We start from the raw sequence: 20,892 nt of genomic DNA, 5'->3' as shown, positions 1-20,892 counted from the left end.
TTTTCTTTCTTTCATGGCACTCCTTGTCCTAAAGTCCCCTCTGCCCTTCAATCTTACTGCAATCTCCAGACCTTTCTCCCACTTCCTCCTTCTTCAAATCCACTTCAAGTTTGCTCTTAGAACAGAAAGGATCTGACCACCTAATTCAGACAAAGACCTCAGTAATTGATTGGGTTTTCTTAAGCTGACGTTCACTGAGATTTCATATAATCTTATTTAATATTCACAACAACCCTATGAGATATGCACTACTTATTAATTACTCATTTTTTATGAGAACCCCAATACTCACAGAAGTTAAATTACCTGCCCAATAGAACATGGCTTGTAAACGGTGGGCCTTGAATTCAAAGCCGAGTTGGCCTGACTCCAAATCCACTCTCTCTACAGCACCATGTGACCTTTCCACTTTCTTAATCTCCTTGCTCCACCCAAGTAGCAAAAGCTTTCATTGGACAGTGGCCTGGTTAGATGCCAAGTCTAGACCTAACCTGTGTTACCACATGTGGCTGGCATGAAACTGTTACTTCACATGTCATCTTCAGTCAGGATATTGTACCTTAGCAAATGGCTCTGACCTCAGCAACTGTCATCAGGAGGCATGTTTTGTGGTGATAGGCAGAAAACAGAGTGGAGAGGAGGGTGTCTGAATAATGAAATAATCTTCCAGTCATCAGTCAACCTGGAAAATATTCTTTATTCCCAACTGAAATCACAACCACTTTGGAAGGTGTATTTTAGGCAGAGGACATTTTAGATCATTTACAGACTTTGCAAAGAGTCACCATTTCTTAACTATCTTAACTTCATTATATAGTAACAACTGGATATAGAAATAGACTAATGATGTACTATATGTTGACTAATTGAATTTAAATTAAAAAAAGAAATAGCTGGGGCACCTGGGTGGTTCAGTTGGTTAAGGGACTGCCTTCGGCTCAGGTCATGATCTCAGGGTCCTGGGATTGAGCCCCGCATCAGGCTCCCTGCTCGGTGGGAAGCCTGCTTCTCCCTTTCCCACTCCCCCTGCTTGTGTTCCCTCTCTTGCTGTCTCTCTCTATCAAATAAATAAAATCTTAAAAAAAAAAAAAAAAGAAATAGCAATGACCATTGAAATGTGGTTGCTATACTCAGTATAATCAAATCAGAAAACCTAGAAGAATGCACATCCAAGCATTCTTGATCAAGTGGCTGAGACCTGTCCACACTGAAAATATTAGCTCAGACACAAGATCCTAGGCCAGAGTGCCAAAAAGAGACGCAGAAGGGAACCAAATGAGTTGGAGACCCAAAACCAAGGGCTCCAAAGAAGACCCTACCAAGACTCTACTACTATCTTCCTGGTTAAGAAATTCTATAGAAAAAGAGTTTGGTAATTTTACACCATACTCTAAAGTCTCCCACATAAGATATATCTGTGCAATAGTGTGTGTGTGTGTGTGTGTGTGTGAGATTTTATGTTTACACTGAATATTAATAGCAGCACAAGCTCATTCCAATTTGGAACAATTTAGGCTCCATTCTCAAAAAAGAAAATCCTTTAATTGCCTTTACAAAGTCTTAAGTTAGATAACCCTATTCAAATATTGTTAAAGGTAGTTCTACCAAATCCAAGTGACAGTTACCTTCCTGAGAATCACTCTCTTTGGGTTCATACATATGGCTCAAGTCATCTGCCTTCCTTAGAAAATAATGTCCGAACAGAGCCTGATCCAGTTTGAATGAACAAATGTTCCTCCATCAAAGGTTCTCACCAGCCCAGCCATTTTCCTGGCAGCCAACCTGCCTCTCATCCTGACTCAAGAAGCATTTTTCTAAGAATCCATTCTATTCCAGGCCTGTTAAGTACTGGAGATAGCTTCAAAGGACCCACAAGGAGAGATCAGACATGGACACAGAAGTTGCACTAAAATGGTGTGGCTCACAGGATAAAAGTTGGTGCAGGATACAGTGGCAACACCAAGAGAAAGAGGTTGATTCTACATGGGGGACAATGGCTCTCAAAACATTTTGAAAGATGGGAACATGAGCTAAATCTAGAGAGGAGTGTCATTCTCTCATTATAAGAGAGACAGGGAGAGGGAGAGAGAGGGGGAGGGGGAGGAAGATTGAATCTTACTGCAGATTTTTTTTTTAAGATTTTTTATTATTTTATTAGACAGGAAGAGAGTACAAGCAGGGGGAGCAGGCAGAGGGAGAGGGAGAAGCAGGCTCCCTGCTCAGCAGGGAGCCCGATGTGGGGCTAAATCCCAGGACCCCGGGATCATGACCTGAGCCGCAGGCAGATGCTTAACCGTCTGAGCCACCCAGGTACCCCAGATTTTTTTTAAAGATTTTATTTATTTGTCAGAGAGAGAGAGCACAAGCGGCGGGGGGAGCAGCAGAGGCAGAGGGAGAAGCAGGCTTCCCACTGAGCAGGGAGCCCGATGCGGGGCTCCATCCCAGGACTCTGGGATCATGACCTGAGCTGAAGGCAGATGCTTAACCGACTGAGCCAGTCATGCACCCCTTATTGCAGATTTTTTTAAAACATTTTATTTGAGAGAGAGCACACGCGAGAGAGCGCATGAGAGGGGGAAAGAGGCAGAGGGAGAGGGAGAAGCAGACTCCCTGCCAAACAGGGAGCCCACGCAGGGCTTGATCCCAGGACCCTGAGGTCATGACGTGAGACAAGACAGACACTTAACCAACTGAGACACCCAGGCATCCCTTACTGCAGATTTTTTAACACTAAGATGCACATCAGTACTAACCTAGTACCAAAATTTGGGGGTCCACATACAGAGCTCTGTAGTAGTTCAGTTCCCTGAAAACACACATTTAGGAGCCCTTTTGTCTATTAGGTGTGAAACTGTAACCCACTGCTGATTTCTGAAGAAGATGACTAGACAGAACTTCTCCTAATCACAAATAGGAAACCTGAAGTAAGTCTGGCACCAGAAATTGGCAACAGATATGGCAGGGGTGGCAAAGAAGTGGAGAAGTCCTATGAGGCTGGCAATGGAATTAGGGAAAAACAGTAACAATATTAGCCGAAGTTAATTAAAAGCCTACCGTGTGTTATCAGTACCTTCTATATTTTACATGCATCAACTAATCCTCAATCCCATGTAACAGAATTATCCTGATTTCATTGGTGAGGAAGCCAACGCAGAGAGATGTTAAGCAACTTGCCCAACGTCACAGAGCTAACAAGTAGGTGATCTAAAGAGGAGGAAAACCCAGGCAGTCTGAGTGCAAAGTCCATACTGAGAATCTCTTTGCTAGATGACCTCAAAACCATCTAACCAGTGTTATCTAATCAGTTTGGGAGGAGCCAAAGTCCAGGAGGATGACTAGCGAACTCTGATCTTAGTACACAAGTCCCTAGGTCCATGCCGAGTACTATCGTCCCTGAAGGGCCAGCAGTCACAGGCCTGCTGCTGATGTAAAGGCAGAGACGGCAACACATTTCCCCAGAGTTAAGTGTGCTTTCTCTGAAGCCTAAAATCAGTGAAGACAATAGTTTCCCTGAAATTAATACAACAGCAGTTCCTTTCACCTAACCAATTTAAAAAAATTGCATAGAACCTTCTAGAAATAGCACCCTCCCAATTATCACTTTCATAATTCGCAGGGCCCAGGATTTTCCATTTCATGTCTGTTCTGTGTATTTAAACTCATGATCTTCATATTAATTCTTCCAAAATGACATTTTATCATGGAGAGTATATCCATTTAACTTCCCTGTATCAATATTAACGGTGGCATTTGCGTGTTTATTAGGTAAAAATTGGGTCCTGACAATCATGCAGTCAATTCCAGAGCCCATGAGCTCATTCATCAGGACTCTTCAATTGCTTTTTTAATTTCTTCTGTTGACACTGACCCTGTGTGAGGTTATTTATAAAAATCTTTATGAATATAATTTATGGCTTAATTTTAACAAGTATTAGATAGATGTTATCACTGAGTCCATGACCTGAGGTAGTGAAGATTCCTATCACATAGCATCAAGATTCATTTAAATTTCTCATTTTGTGACTCCTTTTCTATTTTCCCAGCAGCACTAAGGGTCAAATATAAATGAAATCAGAGAAATAAATAAAATCTTAAAAAAAAAAAAAAGAGAAGTATCTTTCACATTAACTGTTCTTTATTGATTCCTTGGAGCAGAAATGCAGATATTTCTAAAGCAATTGGAGTGTTGGAAAAACAAACCACCTAAAGGAGGATAAAGAATATTTTTATGTGTACCTATCACAATTATACTATAAAAGGTGTTTTTCCAATGTACATAATAAATATGTTCTACATTACAGTATTCCTAAGTTTATAGTTTTAGATGAAAAAACAGAAACTTAATTTTTTAAACTGGAGAGGTCTTAAAAATATGCTCATTCAAATATTTCAAACTGACCATCCATAGGGTAAATAATGTTTGGCCTATCCAGGGTTTTAAAAACAGGAAAATGTCACAAAAATCCTTGATTCCTAACTTCTTTTGAAAAGTCAAAAGATCTGGCAACACTGTGCCCCTACCTCCCCATGGTGGTAAACGTCCGTCCTGGGGATGGTCTGTGCCCTCTCCTGTTGTCACAAGGCCCTGCCTCATTTCTGCCTTAAACCTCCAATTTTCACTCTCCCCTATTACTTGCCTGGTCCCTAGAGGTTTTGGAATTGTCATGCCCTGTTCTTGTTCAACTACCTCATTTTACAGATAAGCAAACTGAGAACCACAGAGATTAAATAACATGTCCGCACAAGGAAAAGGTGTCAGTCTGGGTCCCGATCTGCTAACCCACACCACAGTTTCCCTTCGCCCTTAACGAGATCTATTGGACATATGGATACATACTATTTAACACCTCATTGAGTGTAATAAATAGGTAAATATTATTGTGCCTCTGCTCTTGCCAAAGACAATTGTAATAATGATGACTATTTACTGATCCTAATGGAATGCTTTACCACCTACAGATCTGTCATCAGAAGGAAATACTAGCTGTGAGGATTGCCCAGAATGATAAGATGTGATGCCATATTGCGTTGATTTCTGTCTGATGCCTGCAGTAGTGACTCTGCAGTACTCTAAATTAAAGTACTGCGGAGCACAGGAGACCTAACAGGGTCTTAGAAAAAGGCTGATGATAAAAAGACTAAAAAACATCGCCTGTGGTAGGTAAGCACCCAAGATGACCCAATGATCCACATCTCTTGGTATCATGCCCTTAAGTAATTCTCCTCCCCTTGAGTGAGGGTTGGACTTAATGAATTACTTCTTATGAACAGACTGCGGCAAAAGTAATAGTATGTCACTTCCAAAGATGAGTCTACAAAATACTATGACTTCTGTCTTAGGGCTCTCACTCGCTTGCTCTTAGATGGCTTGCTGTGTGAAACATCAACTGTCACGCTGTGAAACAATCTTGTGAAGGAGAGCCATATAGCGAAAGACTGGGGCTTGCCAACAACTACACAAGTGAGCTGGAAGCAGAGCCCTCTCATAGTCCACATTCTAGATGAGACCGCAACCCCACTCAATAGCTTGACTGCAACCTCACGAGAAATACTGAATCAGAAACATCCAAATAAGCCCTTCCCAGATTTCTGACCCACAGACACTATGAAAGAATAGTTGCTGTTCCAAGATGTTAAGTTTTAGGGTAATTTGTTACACAGCAATAATCAAATAATACAGACTCATTAACCATAAATAAAGGTCAAACATCCCTGAGTTCCCCATGTGTGTTGCGCCACTTAAATTCTTACCACATATTGAAAATAACATATATGTGTGTGTCTGTGTGTATATACAAAACACATGTGTATATATACACATATACATATGTATATATAAATATACTTATATATTTATATTAATATATACAGATACTTATATTATAAACGTGTGTGTGTATACAAACACGTGTATATATACATATGTATATATATTTACATAATATAAATATTTATATTAATATATAAATACAAATTTATATTATATAAATATCAAGATTTTTGAATCACATACTGATTAAAAACACAGGCATGAGTAAAGTAGAACATGTTCAAAGCCTGCATCTGTCATTTATTAGCTCAGTGACCTTGGAAAGATATTCAGCTTTGATTTCCTCAACTGAAAAATGAGGTTAGCATTCTCACTGCATCTTATAAATAATTCTACTTTTATACTTAATCAGACTTTATTGTAGTTATTGGTGCAGTCCACTCTGAGGTCAGACCAGTTCCAGTGGGCTCAAACTAAATACCAGCGAAAAGGTCATCCATGCATTCTAGAACACCTAGGCTTCATGGCAGGCTCTACTAGCTCACCCTAGACTAGACTCACCTTCCCCAGGAAGCTTGCCCAAAGGCACCACCTCAATGCCTCTGGGCATCAAGTCATGGTGGGGGCTCCAAGAGTCAGGTGGCCAAGAACACAAATACTCTCTTATTATTTTCCCATGCATTCCATTTCCATAGCTTCCACCAACACTCTAGTGTTCTCCAACACTCTAGTAGGAGCCCATGAAGTTATTTTTACAGCCAGAGTAGCTGACAAAGCAAATGAATTTTGTGTAACCTTCATTCTTAGACTTCCTACAAAGAAAGTCTAAGTGATTATTAGTGATCAAACAATAAAAGTTAAATATTAAAATTTAATTGATAAACTTGAATTGATCAGTCACTTACTTTTGAGTATTACAAGTTTTATCTTACGTACTTCTCGTTTTCCCTCCATAACCCACATAAGTTATTATTAAGTCCATGTTAACAAATACGGAAATTAAAGGTAACTAAGATTCAGTTACTTGATTCCCATGGGAATGAGGAGACAGATCTGCTTGATGGCATGCTTTAGCATGCCAAATGTGTTTATTTTGTTACAATCTTCTTCAAAAAAATTTTTTTGCTCTTTGCTATTTCTTTTAGTTACAAAATCTAGACTTTTTTTTTCAATGTTTATGAGCATCAGATCAACCCATCCATGAAATGGTGCTTGTAGATACTTAACTTGTAAAGATGATATGCGATATGTATCCAAATACCATACTCTCCAGGGGATACTGACTAGATGAATCTTTGATCATGTGACTTTTATACTGTTCAAGATGAGTAGAGAACTGTCTGAATAAACAACGTATTTTTAGCCAAAGTTCAAGATTTTTAAACCATCATCACACAGATCATTACTCTTCTCTGCATTTTCATAATTAACATCTTTGTCTTACTCCATAAAGGAGAAAGAATTTTCACAGAGCAGCTTGCTCAGGATTATTTATAGATGTAAAAATTTGCCCATCCAAGGTCGGTAACAGCTCTGTCCAAGAGTCCTGAGCATTTGTGGGGGTGGCTGCAGCTGTTTTTCTGTCAACAAACCCAAAAAAGTATGCTTGAGCAATTAATTATTCATAATTTGATTAAAATTATTTAGAACTTATTTAAAGTTGCTCCTTTATTTAACAAACCTTGATTGGACATGCTTCTGTGCCAGGCACCACATTAAGCACAAAAATAAATGAGATACCACACATACCCTCAAGTGGATTATAATCTAGTAGCAGAGACATACGTTTGAAGAAAGAATAATAATAAAATTTATGAAGAAAAGGTTCAGCCCTTCAATGTACTGGAGGAGCAATGGTTACTCAAAGCAGGAAGGAAATTCTGCTGGCAGAGACAGTGAGATAAATCTAGGAGGAGAGAGAGTTTGAGTTAAGGCTTGAATGATGAGCAGGAAAATACTGATGGGTAGAGAAATGAAGAGGCTGATAGACCTCCACACAAAGGCAAGAAGGTGTGGAAGACAAAGAGGTGTCTGAATAGCTTCAAGAATATAGAGCTTCGGGTATATGAAGATTACAGTGGGAGGTGAAGATGGAATGGAAAGATGACCCCAGATCAGGGAAAACATCCAGACATGAAGAAACAAAAGTATAAGCTAGGGCAGTAGCAATTAAAATGAAAAGGAGATCAACAGATTCAAGAATGACAGCCAACTTAGAAAAGAATTATTATAATGAGAAAACTGATTGTATACATGTAGTTTATATTTGGGGGCTTTTGTTTTTGTTGAAGCAAAAAGGGTGAAAAACAGAAGAAATAAATGATATGAAAGTAATGAGATGATCAAAAAGAAGGGATATAGCAAAAAGAGGGGTTAATCTTAGAAGACATAAAAAGGATAGTTGAAAAGTGTTCTATTTGAGGAGTCAGTGGGACATGCAGGGTTTAGGACAGTGGAAAACTTAAAGGCCAATGAGGGAATGAAGGGGAAGTAATTAAGAGAATTACTTTAAAAACCAAGTGCCAGACAGTATAATAGAAGATCTAATGCAGATATATCCAAGTCTTCAGGAGACTTAGCATTGAGCTCAGTCTTGAAAATTCATTGTTCCTACATACTACAACAGGACTCAATGCTTTTTCTTCAAAGGCCAGATAGTATTTTAAGCTTGCATTGATCTCTGTTGCAACTATTCAGTTTGCCACTGTAATGCAACAGCAGACAGACATTACGCAAACAAATGGGCAGGGCCATGTTCCAATAAAACTTTATTTAAAAACACAGGTGTCCTGGGGCACCCGGGTAGCTCAGTCAGTTAAGTGTCTGCCTTCAGCTCAGGTCACGATCCCAGAGTCCCAGGATGGAGCCCCGCATCAGGCTCCCTGCTCAGCGGGGAGTCTGCTTCTCCCTCTGCCCCTCCCCCTCCCCCTGCTTGTGCTCGCTCTTGCTCTCCCTCTCAAATAAATAAAATCTTTAAAAAAATAAATAAATAAAAACACAGGTGTCCAACCTGTAAGCAGTCATTTGCCAACCCCTGCTACAGAATGTTCTATGATGCCATTTTATTCAATACCGATTTACTGAACACCTCATTTTTACTAATGTAAACCATAGAAAAAAAGAATAGCTACCACTTACAGGGTGCTTATTATGTGTCAGACACTTTGCTAAACAATTTTAATATATATACTATTATACCTCACTTGACACAAGATTATGAGGTAGATATTACTATCTCCTTTTATAGGTGAAGAAGTTGAAGACAACAGAGATTAATTTGTCCAAGGTCACTGGTAAATGGTCAAACTAGAGCTTCAAAGGCAAGATAGAACATCCCCTTTGGGCAGTACACCAGAATAGATATTGTGGAAAAATCCTTCCCACTGAAAACTATCACTGCTAGATGAATTACAACAAATATGGTTTAAAAGGCCATTTCTGATCTCAAAAGAAAGCCAGGGAATTCTCTCCAAAGACCAAAAAATTTGGCCCTATACTGTAAAATGGGTAAATAAATGCAAAAGTTGGGACTTCCTGCTGGCAAATGATAATGGTGGGAACCTAGAAAAATCAGGACTGATGGTTACACAAGGGACCTTGGGCCCATAAATAAACCTAAAACTCTTGCCAAAAGAAAGACCTATGCTGTCTGTGCAAGGGCTCCATCCCCAGTCAAAGGTCAAATTAGGAAAATAAAATATCCATCTCCTGCCAAAGAGAGAGGGGAAAAAAATCCGTCTCTCTCTATTATAGCTTCAGGTGGACCTTTTTAATTATGATGAAATGTTCCTTTTATCCTTGACAATACCCTGGGGTTGAAATCTTTGTCTGGTATTGATAGAGCCACACTCGTTTTCTTATGCTTATAGTTGTCATGCTCTACCTTTTTTAATCCTCTAACATTCAATTCTGTTTGTGTATTTATAAACTGACAGAAGTGATGACCATAAGACAAATGGATATAATCCCAAGAAAGAGATGAAATTAAAAATCTAATTAGTGTCCTCAGAGAAATTAAAGAAATCTAAAAAAAAATTAAAACATATTACTATGAAAAAAGGGGCAATTTGAAAAATAGAAAGATATATTGAATAATCTAAAAGACAAGTAATCTACCAGCATATATTGCAAAATGACAAAAATATATATAATCTTGGCCATTTTTTCCACACAGTAAACAACCCTAAGTCCCAGTGGTTTACAGCAAACATGTATTTCTTCTTATGTTAGATGAAGGATGCAGGGTGGCTACGAAAGTGTTTGGTTCAGGAGAGCTTTGCCCAGATTCAAGTTTCTAGAAAATGGAAGAGAAAAAATTAGAGCCATAGGAAATCAATTCAGAAGACTTAATGTCAGACTAAGACAACTTCAAGAAAATAAGGACAGGAAAAAATATGGAGGAAATAACAAATACCTGTTTTAAAAAAAGAAATTTTGTAGAGCTAAAGAAAGAGAGAAATTTCTAAGTTGAAATGGCCCACTTGATATCCAGCAGAATAAATGACCAGTCACCTGGTCAAAATCACCTCCTTCAGATCAAAACCTATAAAACTCCAGAACACTGCAGATGGAGAGAAATATGCTAAAAGTTATCTCAAAGAAAAAAATCACCTATGAAGAATGAGAATCCAACTGGAACCAGGTTGATCAACAACACTGAGTACTCGAAGACAAAAGAACTCCTTCAAAGTTATGAAGAAAAGTAATTTCAACCTAGAATTCTAAGACAGGTCAAACTACCAATAAAGGATAAGGACAAAAATAAGATATTTCAGTTGAAGAAAAAGCCCCTACAATTAACTGTTTTAATTGTATGGGTGGACATAAGGTAAATATATTAATGAGTGCCAATAAGTGAAAACAGAAACAAAAGTATTCCATTCACTCTAAAATTCATAGGAATATACTTAATAAGAAAGACACAGAATCTGCATAAGGAAATAATAAAATACTATTGAAGTACTTAAAACAAGATCTGAATATATTTTAAACACCATCACTTCTGGATGAGAAGAATAAATATAAATCATTAAAGTATCTTAAAATTAATATATAAATGTAATGCAATTAACACTGAGAGAAGATTAACCCAACCAACTATTGGAACATATCATAAAGCCACTGTAATTACATCAGGAGGACATTGGCACAGGAAGAGAGAATAAGGATATATGCAAAAATTTAATATATGACAAATATAGTTGTTTAATTCAATGGAGATAAGGTAGCTTATCTAACAAATTAAACTGGAAAAACTGGCTAAAATGATATACAAAAATATTTCAAGAATATCTATGAAACTACCCAATCAAGTTAAAAACGAGAAGACTTTTAATCACAATTGAACAGCCAGAAGATATTTTTAAAGAAAAAAAAGACATGGGTATTTGTCTATATAAAGGTGTTTTTAAAAATCTGTGTATGGCAAAAGATATGATAAACATCCATTTGACAAATGATTGGGAAATTTTCTCATGCAGAGGTAATATTTATCATATACAAAGAACACATAAACTGGGACACCTGGGTGGCTCAGTTGTTAAGCGTCTGCCTTCGGCTCAGGTCATGATCCCAGGGTCCTGGGATCGAGCCTCGCATCGGGCTCCCTGCTTGGCCAGGAGCCTGCGTCTCCCTATCCCACTCCCCCTGCTTGTGCTCCCTCTCTAGCTGTCTCTCTCTCTCTCTGTCAAATAAATAAATAAAATCTTTAAAAAAAAAAAATAACACATAAACTGACAAGAAAAAGAAAATTCCAGTACAAAAACAGGCAAAGGGCCTGAATTGATATTTCATTGAAAAGTAAATCCAAATGGCAAAAAAATATTATAAAAATACTCAAATTTTCTAATATCCAGGAAAATGTAGATTAAATACATTTTATACCCTCATCAAACTAACAAAAATTAAAAACTGCTACAATACTTATTTTCAGTGACAATGTGAGGGAACTCAAACTTTGTTACATTGCTGCTGTTACAGGAAATGTTACCATTTTTTGGAAAGCAAATTGATAACATCTGGTAAAATTAAAAATTTACATATCCTATGCCCAGAAACGCCACTCCTGGAATGGTCTTAGAACCACAAATGGATAACGATATGTGTAGGAGGATGTTTCCTGTAGTTTTGTTTGTAGTGACAAAAATAGAAATCGAACACCCATTAATAAGGGAGTAACTGAATAAGCTATGATGCATTTATCTCATGTAATAGTATGCAGCAATTAAGAAGAATGAAAGAGAACTATCCTAACTGATTTGGAGAAGTTTTATAAACTAGTATAGAGATGAAACTGGTGTGCCTGGAGTGAACTGCGACTAGAGAAATGAGGCTGGAGAAACAGGTTCCAATGGGACAACAAGGCTTCCCCATGCCATGCTAATGAGTTGGAAGACTCTCTGAATCACATAAAAAGAATAGTAACAATCAAAAGTAAGCTTTACAAAAATCTATGCTATCCCAATTAAAATAAGGCAACCTTGACTTTCCTCTCTACCTTCCCATTCATTCTTTTTGCCTTCTTCACTTCTTTTCTAGATTTTTCTAAGAAGAGGATCCTACCGTAGAAAAATAAACACATAAGAGATGAGGGGGTGTCACAGCTAAGTGATTATTGTACTGAGATCCCTAAAATAAATGTGACCAAATCAGGCATGTATGCTCTAGAAGAAACTGTTTTCTAAATACGCTACACTGTTCTTTTGTAATTTGATTGTGGTGACAGGTCAGTCAGGCTATAATTGGTTTTAATTAGCCTCCCTACCGCTGCAATATTCTTTACCTACATGCGAACTGTCAAAAAGCAGGAAGAAGGGAGAGTGAGGGAGGGGAGTGAGGGAGGGAGGGAGGTTGGTTCATTTTCCACCTTTTTTGAAATGCCAGAGAGATTGTTTTCAACCTGTCTTACAAGCAAATGCCCCACTTTCCAGTATAAATGAGGGGAAATATGTCACCATGACAGCTCTTAGAAAGAAATGGCTGATCCTTTTAGCAGCAGACAATGAATTCAATTCTGTCTTTTGTAGAACAATGTGTGGTTTCCAGGGTCCAGGAAGGAGAAAAATCTATTATCCCCTCCCCAGTTTCTCCTAGCAAAATATTATTTGAAGGAGTTGTCAGAAACTAAGGAAAGTTCGCACAAATCAAGTAAAATACATTTAAAGATGCACAGGTTTTGTATTACTAGGCATAAAGGGACTGTGTCCATATATGCTGTCATGTATTTCACACAACAGGAGTGGTAGGACAATTTCTGACTGACTTTAAAATAGTCCTGTACATATTTAAATTTTATCAAAGACGTAATATTTTTTTTAAATTTGAGACTATTCAATCATACCAAGTCATTTCAGGAACTTCTGCCTTGGAGAAACCACTGTTGCTCCCAGGAGAGTCTGAATCAGAAGTTGCCTAGGAAGCTGACCTCTAAGGTCCCTTCAATCACTGAGATTCAAGGATATGACGTTTTTTTAAATGATGACAGGGATCAATCAAGATCATCCTGGGACCAGCTTACTGCAGGCTCTATCTTCCTTTCTCCCACACAACTATCCAGCGCATGGTCATAGCTCGCTCAGCCCAACTGCAGATGGCAAGCAAATACACACATGGCCACTCGAATCCCTCACTCCCCCTCAGCTTCTAGTAAAGACAAGACAGACAACAGTTGTGAATGCATGGAGTTGGTAGCCACTGCTATTCCCTCACCCCTGCCCCTCGTCCTGAGAACCCCTGACTGAATGGACTGGTACAGCCAGACCCTCATCCTTAACATAACTAGTGGCCTTCAGGGACAAAAGAGATGTCAACTTCATTTAGTCCAGTGAGCCTTTGGATACTAAACATAAAACTTAACACTTATGAACTTCCCAAGGGTATTGAGTTGAGGTAGCCTGTTTCACCTTTGGCAAAATTAATTATCTCAGGGGTCTTCCTTTACGTGCAGTGGAACTCTGCCACTCTATTCAATACTTACTGCGAAACTTCCACACAAACCCATTCAACACAAAGCCTCTCAGTCCTTTGACCTCCTCAACTACTTCCATTAATTCCACTTCTACCCCTTGGGGTAACAGAGAGTCAGACTAATCCTTCTTTCACAGGATAGCCTTTGTACAATATTATGTATCTTCCCCAGTACCTCCACAAACACATACAAATTGTCTCCTCTCAGCAAACAGCCCAGTTCCTTGAAAAGTCCTCTTTATCAACGGCTTTAAATTGCTTCATCATCCTTGAGACTCTCCTGTGAATATTCTCAAGATCATCCATGTTATTGCTCACCTGTGGCATCCAAAACTGAGGATACTACTACAAAAGTGGACGGAGCAGCTCAGGGTGGAGTAGAAACATCGTGTTCATTTTCAGTGTTATGTCTCCAATACTGCTACCAAAGGTCACTTTAGCTTTATAGAAACTATGTAACATTGCAGGGTTTGTGTTTTGTATGTACCAGGAAATTAGAGCTCCTTGACCCTACATTGTGCAGGTAAATTTAGGAACCTAAATGCATGACCCTATATTTATCTCGATTCTATGTAATCTTCCTAGATGTGGCCTGTCTTAGATTCCTCTGAATCTAATCCATCCAGATCATATTCACAACCAAGAATCCCTTCTACAAACTACCATCCAGGTTAGCTAGTCGATCTTAAAGCTGAATTCACAGCTCTTCACAAATTACCTATTGCTGCAGACATTTTGAGTAGACAACTTTGCTTTTCAGTGCATTCCTCCTCCCCTGTTCCTTGTCTCAGTGAATGGCATCACCACATATCTCTTCAGTTTTCCAAGTTAACAATCTAGGAGAAATCTTTGGCTCCCTGTCTCCCTACAACCTGTTAGTCCAAGTCCTATTGAAGCTACCTCCTAAAGATCACTAAGATCTATCAATTTGGCCTTATTCTCATTGCCGCTCCCCTTTACAGACCAAAGTCTTCCCATTGCCAAATATTGAACCAGCCACTCTCTCCCTTTCTCCCACGTGCCCACTACAGTTCCAATCTCATCATTTGTCTCCCCTGTGTAAAATCTTTTCATGGCCCCTTACCCACCTAAATCACTACAATGCTCATCAGGCCCTTGATTTCTTCTCCAACCTCAATCATCACCATTTGTACACCTCAGAATTCTGCGTTCTTCCCAGCTTTTACCTCAGGAATGTATGACTGAACTGTCTCCGCTACTTTGAAAATTCTCTGCCCCCACCTCTTCAGACAAACATCAGAGCTCCCCTTGAGTCTTTTTCTGTAAGAAGCTTCCACTGACTGCACTCTCAAGAAAGGTACAGATGCCCTCCCCACAGGCTCCACCGGCAGATCTGCCTCATGCTATGATAACTGTTTATATTCCCTCCAACTTCTTGTCTCCACAACCATATCTGCTACAACTCTGGTTCACCTGCTCACTCTTAGAAGGACACTTGTGACTGCACTGGGAGCACCTGGATAATTCAGAATAATCTCTCCATCTCACCATCTTTAGTCACATCTGTAAAGTCCTTTTTACCATGTAAGATAACATATTCACAGCTTCTGGAGTTTAGGACATGGACATATTTGGGGGTGGGGGAAGAGGTCATCATTCAGCCTACCACATAAGGTGAGAGTTAACAAGTAGAGGGGGAAGAGCATTCCAGGCTAAAGGAAGAGAATGTGCAAAGGCTCTGATATGAGAAGGAGCACAGTGCACTGAGATCCCGAAAGAAGGCAATGTGGGTAGCACTCAGACAGGAAAAGAGAGATGTGAGATGAGAAGGGAGATGTAAAAATGGGCAGATGGCATAGATGCATGTTAGTCATGCTGAGAATATTGACTCCCAGTTCTAACAGCAATGGGAACCCACTGGAGGCCATTAAGCATTGAGAGTGATATCATCAGATTCATATATATATATATATATATATCTGTTTGTTTGTTTAGGTAGGAAAATATATTTATACCCACTGAAGAATTTATACTCTCAGAAAATGCTTAAATGTGAAATGTAAAACTCCAATTACCTTACGAAAGTTAAATCTATAATTATGCATATGACTTATATGTAATTTTATACATGCATTTACATGGAATTTTTCATTCTCCATCTATAGAGGACAAAGTGCCCACCAATCCAGGACGTAATTTAGTGAACTGATTTAACACAAGGGCTCTAACATCAGACCAATCTGTGTTTGAGATCTAGCTGGGCCACCTGTTTGCATGATATCATTGTAAAATGGGGGAAATGATTTATATATTTTTAGAAGCACTCTGACTTTAGTGTGAAGAATGGATTGGAGGTGCCAAGGATGGGAGTAGAGAGAAATTTTATTACATTCCTGGAAAACATCTTAGAATGCACTTTCGTGATTCTCAGCATCTCACGTGACCTGCAATATTATCATCAATAACACCACTATTTGATACCCAAATTTCCTGATATTTGCCTTGCACAAATCCTTTCTCAATATTCACCAGCACTCTGCTGTAGAAAGTACTAAGCCTTTAGGCAGATGAGAAGATTAAGGCTCAAAATGTTAACTGTCTTGCCCAAGTGGTTCATCCAAACAGAAGCTGAGCCAGTACTGGACCCAAGACTCCTGACTCCCAGTCCAATGCCTCTGTACTTTTTGATTAGCATCTTTTCCCCCAAAAAACAAACATTTTAACAAGCCCAATATGTTTTCATTATGACTTTATAAACTTGTCTATTTTCTAGCCATGAAAGCAGATAATAGTGCATTAGTGACTTGATCTGGTGATAAGAGTTGACCATCACCACCTTCACTATATCACTTTAGGACATTTCTCAACAACATGGGTCAACTTATGTCCCACACTCATCGGATGAAGGGAGAAAAGAAATTCCTCAGAGTTGGTGTTTCATTTACAGTTTGGAAAACGGTAACAGCTCTCTGCTTATAAGTTAGACAGTTTGGAAAACAATTAGTCTCTGAGCTTTTTGCCTTGTCTTTCCCCCAGCAGGCTCCTTGTTGCTCTCTGCTCAGCATAACAGACCATTAAACATGTTGGGTCTAATGTAATGACTCATGTAGCATGTTCGCTCCTTCCCATCACATTAATCACCAGTTTCTGTGATATCCTGTTTGTTAAAACAAAGCAATAACACAAATCCTCATAACAGAAACCCTCAATTAAAGGGAATTTGCTTCCCCTGCACCTCAGTACAAGGAGAAAGAATAAGATGACAGTAAAACAAGTTAATGGACATTTTAAAGAAACATTTTAAATAAACACTTCCGGTTGCTGGCATGAGGCCAGGACACAGTGAATTGGGTGAGAAAACCAGGAAAGACAAAAATTCCAAATCCTGAGTTTGCCATTAAAGATGTAACCAGTTTCCTACCTATCACATTCACGAATTCATTAAATCCCTCAAGCTGAGTCAGGAGATAGTCCCAGGTGTCAAGGAGCTCCCATTCTAGTAGTGGGGAAAAAGCACCACACTAGCCAGGGCACTGATTACAAAACAGGCTAATTTCTACCCACACTGACCTAAACAACAAAAGAAATGGTTATGTCTTTGGAAAACCCAGTTGCCTCAGGTACTTCTGGATTCAGATATTCAAATATCCAACAGAGTTCTGTCTCTCTTCATCAAAAATTCTGCTTTCTCCCATTTTGGTTTCTGTTAACTCAGTTCTACACTTTTGGTGACAAAATCACCTCTAGCCATGCCAGGCTTAGAGTCTACTGGTTTGGACAAAGCAGTGGAAAGGGAGAGTGTCTTTTCCAATAGTGCCAGCAAAAGTTCTGGGCTTGAACCATCAGACCGCATCTTCTTCTGAAGCAATCACTGTGGTCAAGGAGACAGCACTGCCAATGGGCCAGTTATCCCCTGCTCCTTGCCAAGCAGGGAGGGTGGTCGGCACCCTTTAAACCTAACATGAACCAAAAGCTCAAGGCGCTCTTACCAAACAAAAGAGAAATGGATGCTAGCCAGATAAAAACTACAGATGCCCTCGACAGCTATTTACGCACCAACGTGCAGAAGGGGTTACAGGTGAGGGAAGTGTGTGTAGACGTGGGAAAACATGGATGAGGAGAAGAGCTACTTCTATCTCTGGGAGGGGAAATCAGGAACGACTCGTTATGCTTGAACTGAGTATTAAAAGGTAACCAGGTACTCCGTCCACCTTGAAAAGTAAAGGAAATAGCTTTCCTGAGCAAAAGCACAGAGCTGTGAAACAGACGGCACTCCTTGGGGAAAAGTAGGGAATTCCTCCACTCCCCCTCCTCCCCCTCTCTGCTGTCCCTGGGTCATCACAGGTATGTCCACCTCTACCTGGAGGTGTCTGCCTGCTCCAAGTCCTGAGCTGACACTCAGAGTAACATGATGTGTATTCAAAGGTCTCCTCTCCATCAGCCAGGGAGGCTGAGTGTGGTCAGGCTCTAGCAATAAAACCCAGAGCCACACAGAGCTGAAGTCCAGGGCTGCCCTTTGTGACACCTTCACTGCCAAGTCCACAAGATGAACTTCCTGCCTGACCTCTGCTTATTCCATGTCCAATCCCAAATATTTGCTGAGCTGCTGCTATGGGCCGGACCATGTTCTAGGCCACGGGCACAGAAGGTCCCTACTGTCACACAGGTTAATTTCTAGCTGAACAGGAGCAAACGATAAACAATATAAACAAATGCATATAATCATAACAGAAAGTGCTAAATGTTATAAGGAAAATAAAGCAGCTGGGTAATAGAATGTGAACTAGGGAGGGAGCACTTAAATGAAGGAAAGGGCTTCTTCAGTTAGTGTGGTCAGGGATGGGCTGAGTAGCCAACTTTTGCAATGACTTAAATGACATGAGGCCATGCATAAACCTTGGAAAGAGCATCATCTCAGGCAGAAGAAGGTACACCAAATTCAAAGGCCCTGGGGTGAAAGCAAGCTTTGGTCTGTCTGAGGGCTAGAAAGAGAATCTCTCTGTAATAATCCAACATGAGAGCTCAAGGCTGAACTCCAATCCTTACGAAGGCCCCAAGCTTTTGCCATCCCTTCCTCAAAAGCAGGAATCCTTCCTCAATAGCAAATTCTATCATGTATTAAGTATCTACTATATTACAAGGACCATGACAGAAAAATTTACTCACATTACTCACCAAATCCTCAGAACCCTGAAAGTTAAATACCGTCATAGATAACTGAATCTCAGGGCAGTCCAAAAACTTACTCAGAGTCACACAGGGGAGAGGGGACTAGCTCAAGATTTAAATAGAAATCTCAGAATCCAAATCTTTCTCCCTGCTTCATCTCTGCTGGAATAAACTATGTCTATGCTGAATTAAGTGATGGAAAACATACTGCTAATTCTTCCCAAAGGTTAAATGTTGAGATCATTTACTCCTGAATCTTGACTCCTTCTAGTTGAAAACAGGAGAAAAGCATTAGAATATACATGACACACCACATTAATAAAAGAAAAGATAAGAACCATATGATCATTGCAATAGATGGAGAAAAAGCATTTGACCAAGCACAATATCCATTCATGACAAAAATCCTCAACAAAGTAGGTTTAGAGGGAACATACCCCAACATAATAAAGGCCACATATGAAAAACACACAGCTATTATCATCCTTGATGGGGAAAAACTAAGAGCTTTTCCTCTATGGTCAGGAACATGTCAGGGATGTCCACTCTCACCATCGTTATTCAACATAGTACTGGAAGTCCTAGCCACAGCAATCAGACAACGAAAAGAAATAAAAGGCATCCAAATCAGCAATGAAGAAGTAAAACTTTCACTATTTCCAGATAATATGATACTCTATATAGAAAACCTGAAAGACTCTACCAAAAAACTGCTAGATATAAAATCAAAATACAACAAATCTGTTGCATTTCTATACATCAGTAATGAAGCAGCAAAAAAAGAAATTAAGGAATCAATCCCATTTACAACTGCACCAAAAACAATAAGATACCTAGGAATAAACCTAACTAAAAACGTAAAAGACCTAGACTCTGGAAACTATAAAACACTGATGAAAGAAACTGAAGATGACACAAAGAAATGGAAAAACATTCCATGCTCATGGATTGGGAGAACAAATATTGTTAAAATATCTATACTACCCAAAGCAATCTACATATTTAATGCAATCCCTATCAAAATATAACCAGCATTTTACACAGAACCAGAACAAACAATCCTAAAATTTGCATGGAACCACAAAAGACTCCGAATAGTCAAAGCAACCTTGAAAAAGAAAAGCAAAGCTGGAGGCATCACAATTCACGACTTCAAGTTATATTACGAAGCTGCAGTGATCAAGACAGTATGGTACTGACACAAAAATAGACACATAGATCAAAAGAACAGAACAGTAATCAAAGAAATGGACCCATAACTGTATGGTCAACTAATCTTCAACAAAGCAAGAAAGAATATCCAATGGGGGGGAAAAAGGTCTCTTCAACAAATGGTGTTGAGAAAACTGGACAGCAAAAGGCAAAAGAATGAAACTGGACCACTTTCTTACACCAAACAGAAAAATAAATTCAAAATGGATTAAAGACCTAAATGTGAAACCTGAAACCATAAAAATCCTAGAGGAGAACACAGGCAGCAACCTCTTTGACATCAGCCACAGCAACTTCTTTCTAGATATGTCTCCAGAGGCAAGGGGAAACAAAAGCAAAAATAAATTATCGGGACTTCATCAAAATAAAAAGCTTCTGCACAGTGAAGGAAACAATCAACAAAACTAAAAGTCAACCTATGGAATGGGAGAAGATATTTCAAATGACATATCTGATAAAAGGTTAGTATCCAAAATATATAAAGAATTTATAAAACTCAACACCCAAAAAATAAATAATCCAATTAAAAAATGGGCCTGAATAAACATTTTTCCAAAAAAGACATACCAGATGGCTAATAGACACATGAAAAGATACTCAACATCAATGATCATTAGGGAAATACAAATCAAAACTACAATGAGATATCACCTCACACCTGTCAGAGTGGCTAAAATCAATAACATAACAAACAACAGGTGTTGGCAAGAACATGGAGAAAGGGGAACCCTCTTACACTGTTGGTGGAAATGCAAACTGGTGCAGACACTCTGGAAAACACTATGGAGGTTCCTCAAAAAGTTAAATATAGAACT

Source organism: Phoca vitulina, unplaced genomic scaffold (assembly GCF_004348235.1).
Source record: "Phoca vitulina isolate PV1807 unplaced genomic scaffold, GSC_HSeal_1.0 scaffold3, whole genome shotgun sequence".
In the NCBI taxonomy this organism is placed as follows: Eukaryota; Metazoa; Chordata; class Mammalia; order Carnivora; family Phocidae; genus Phoca; species Phoca vitulina.
This window is presented reverse-complemented; position numbering follows the sequence as displayed.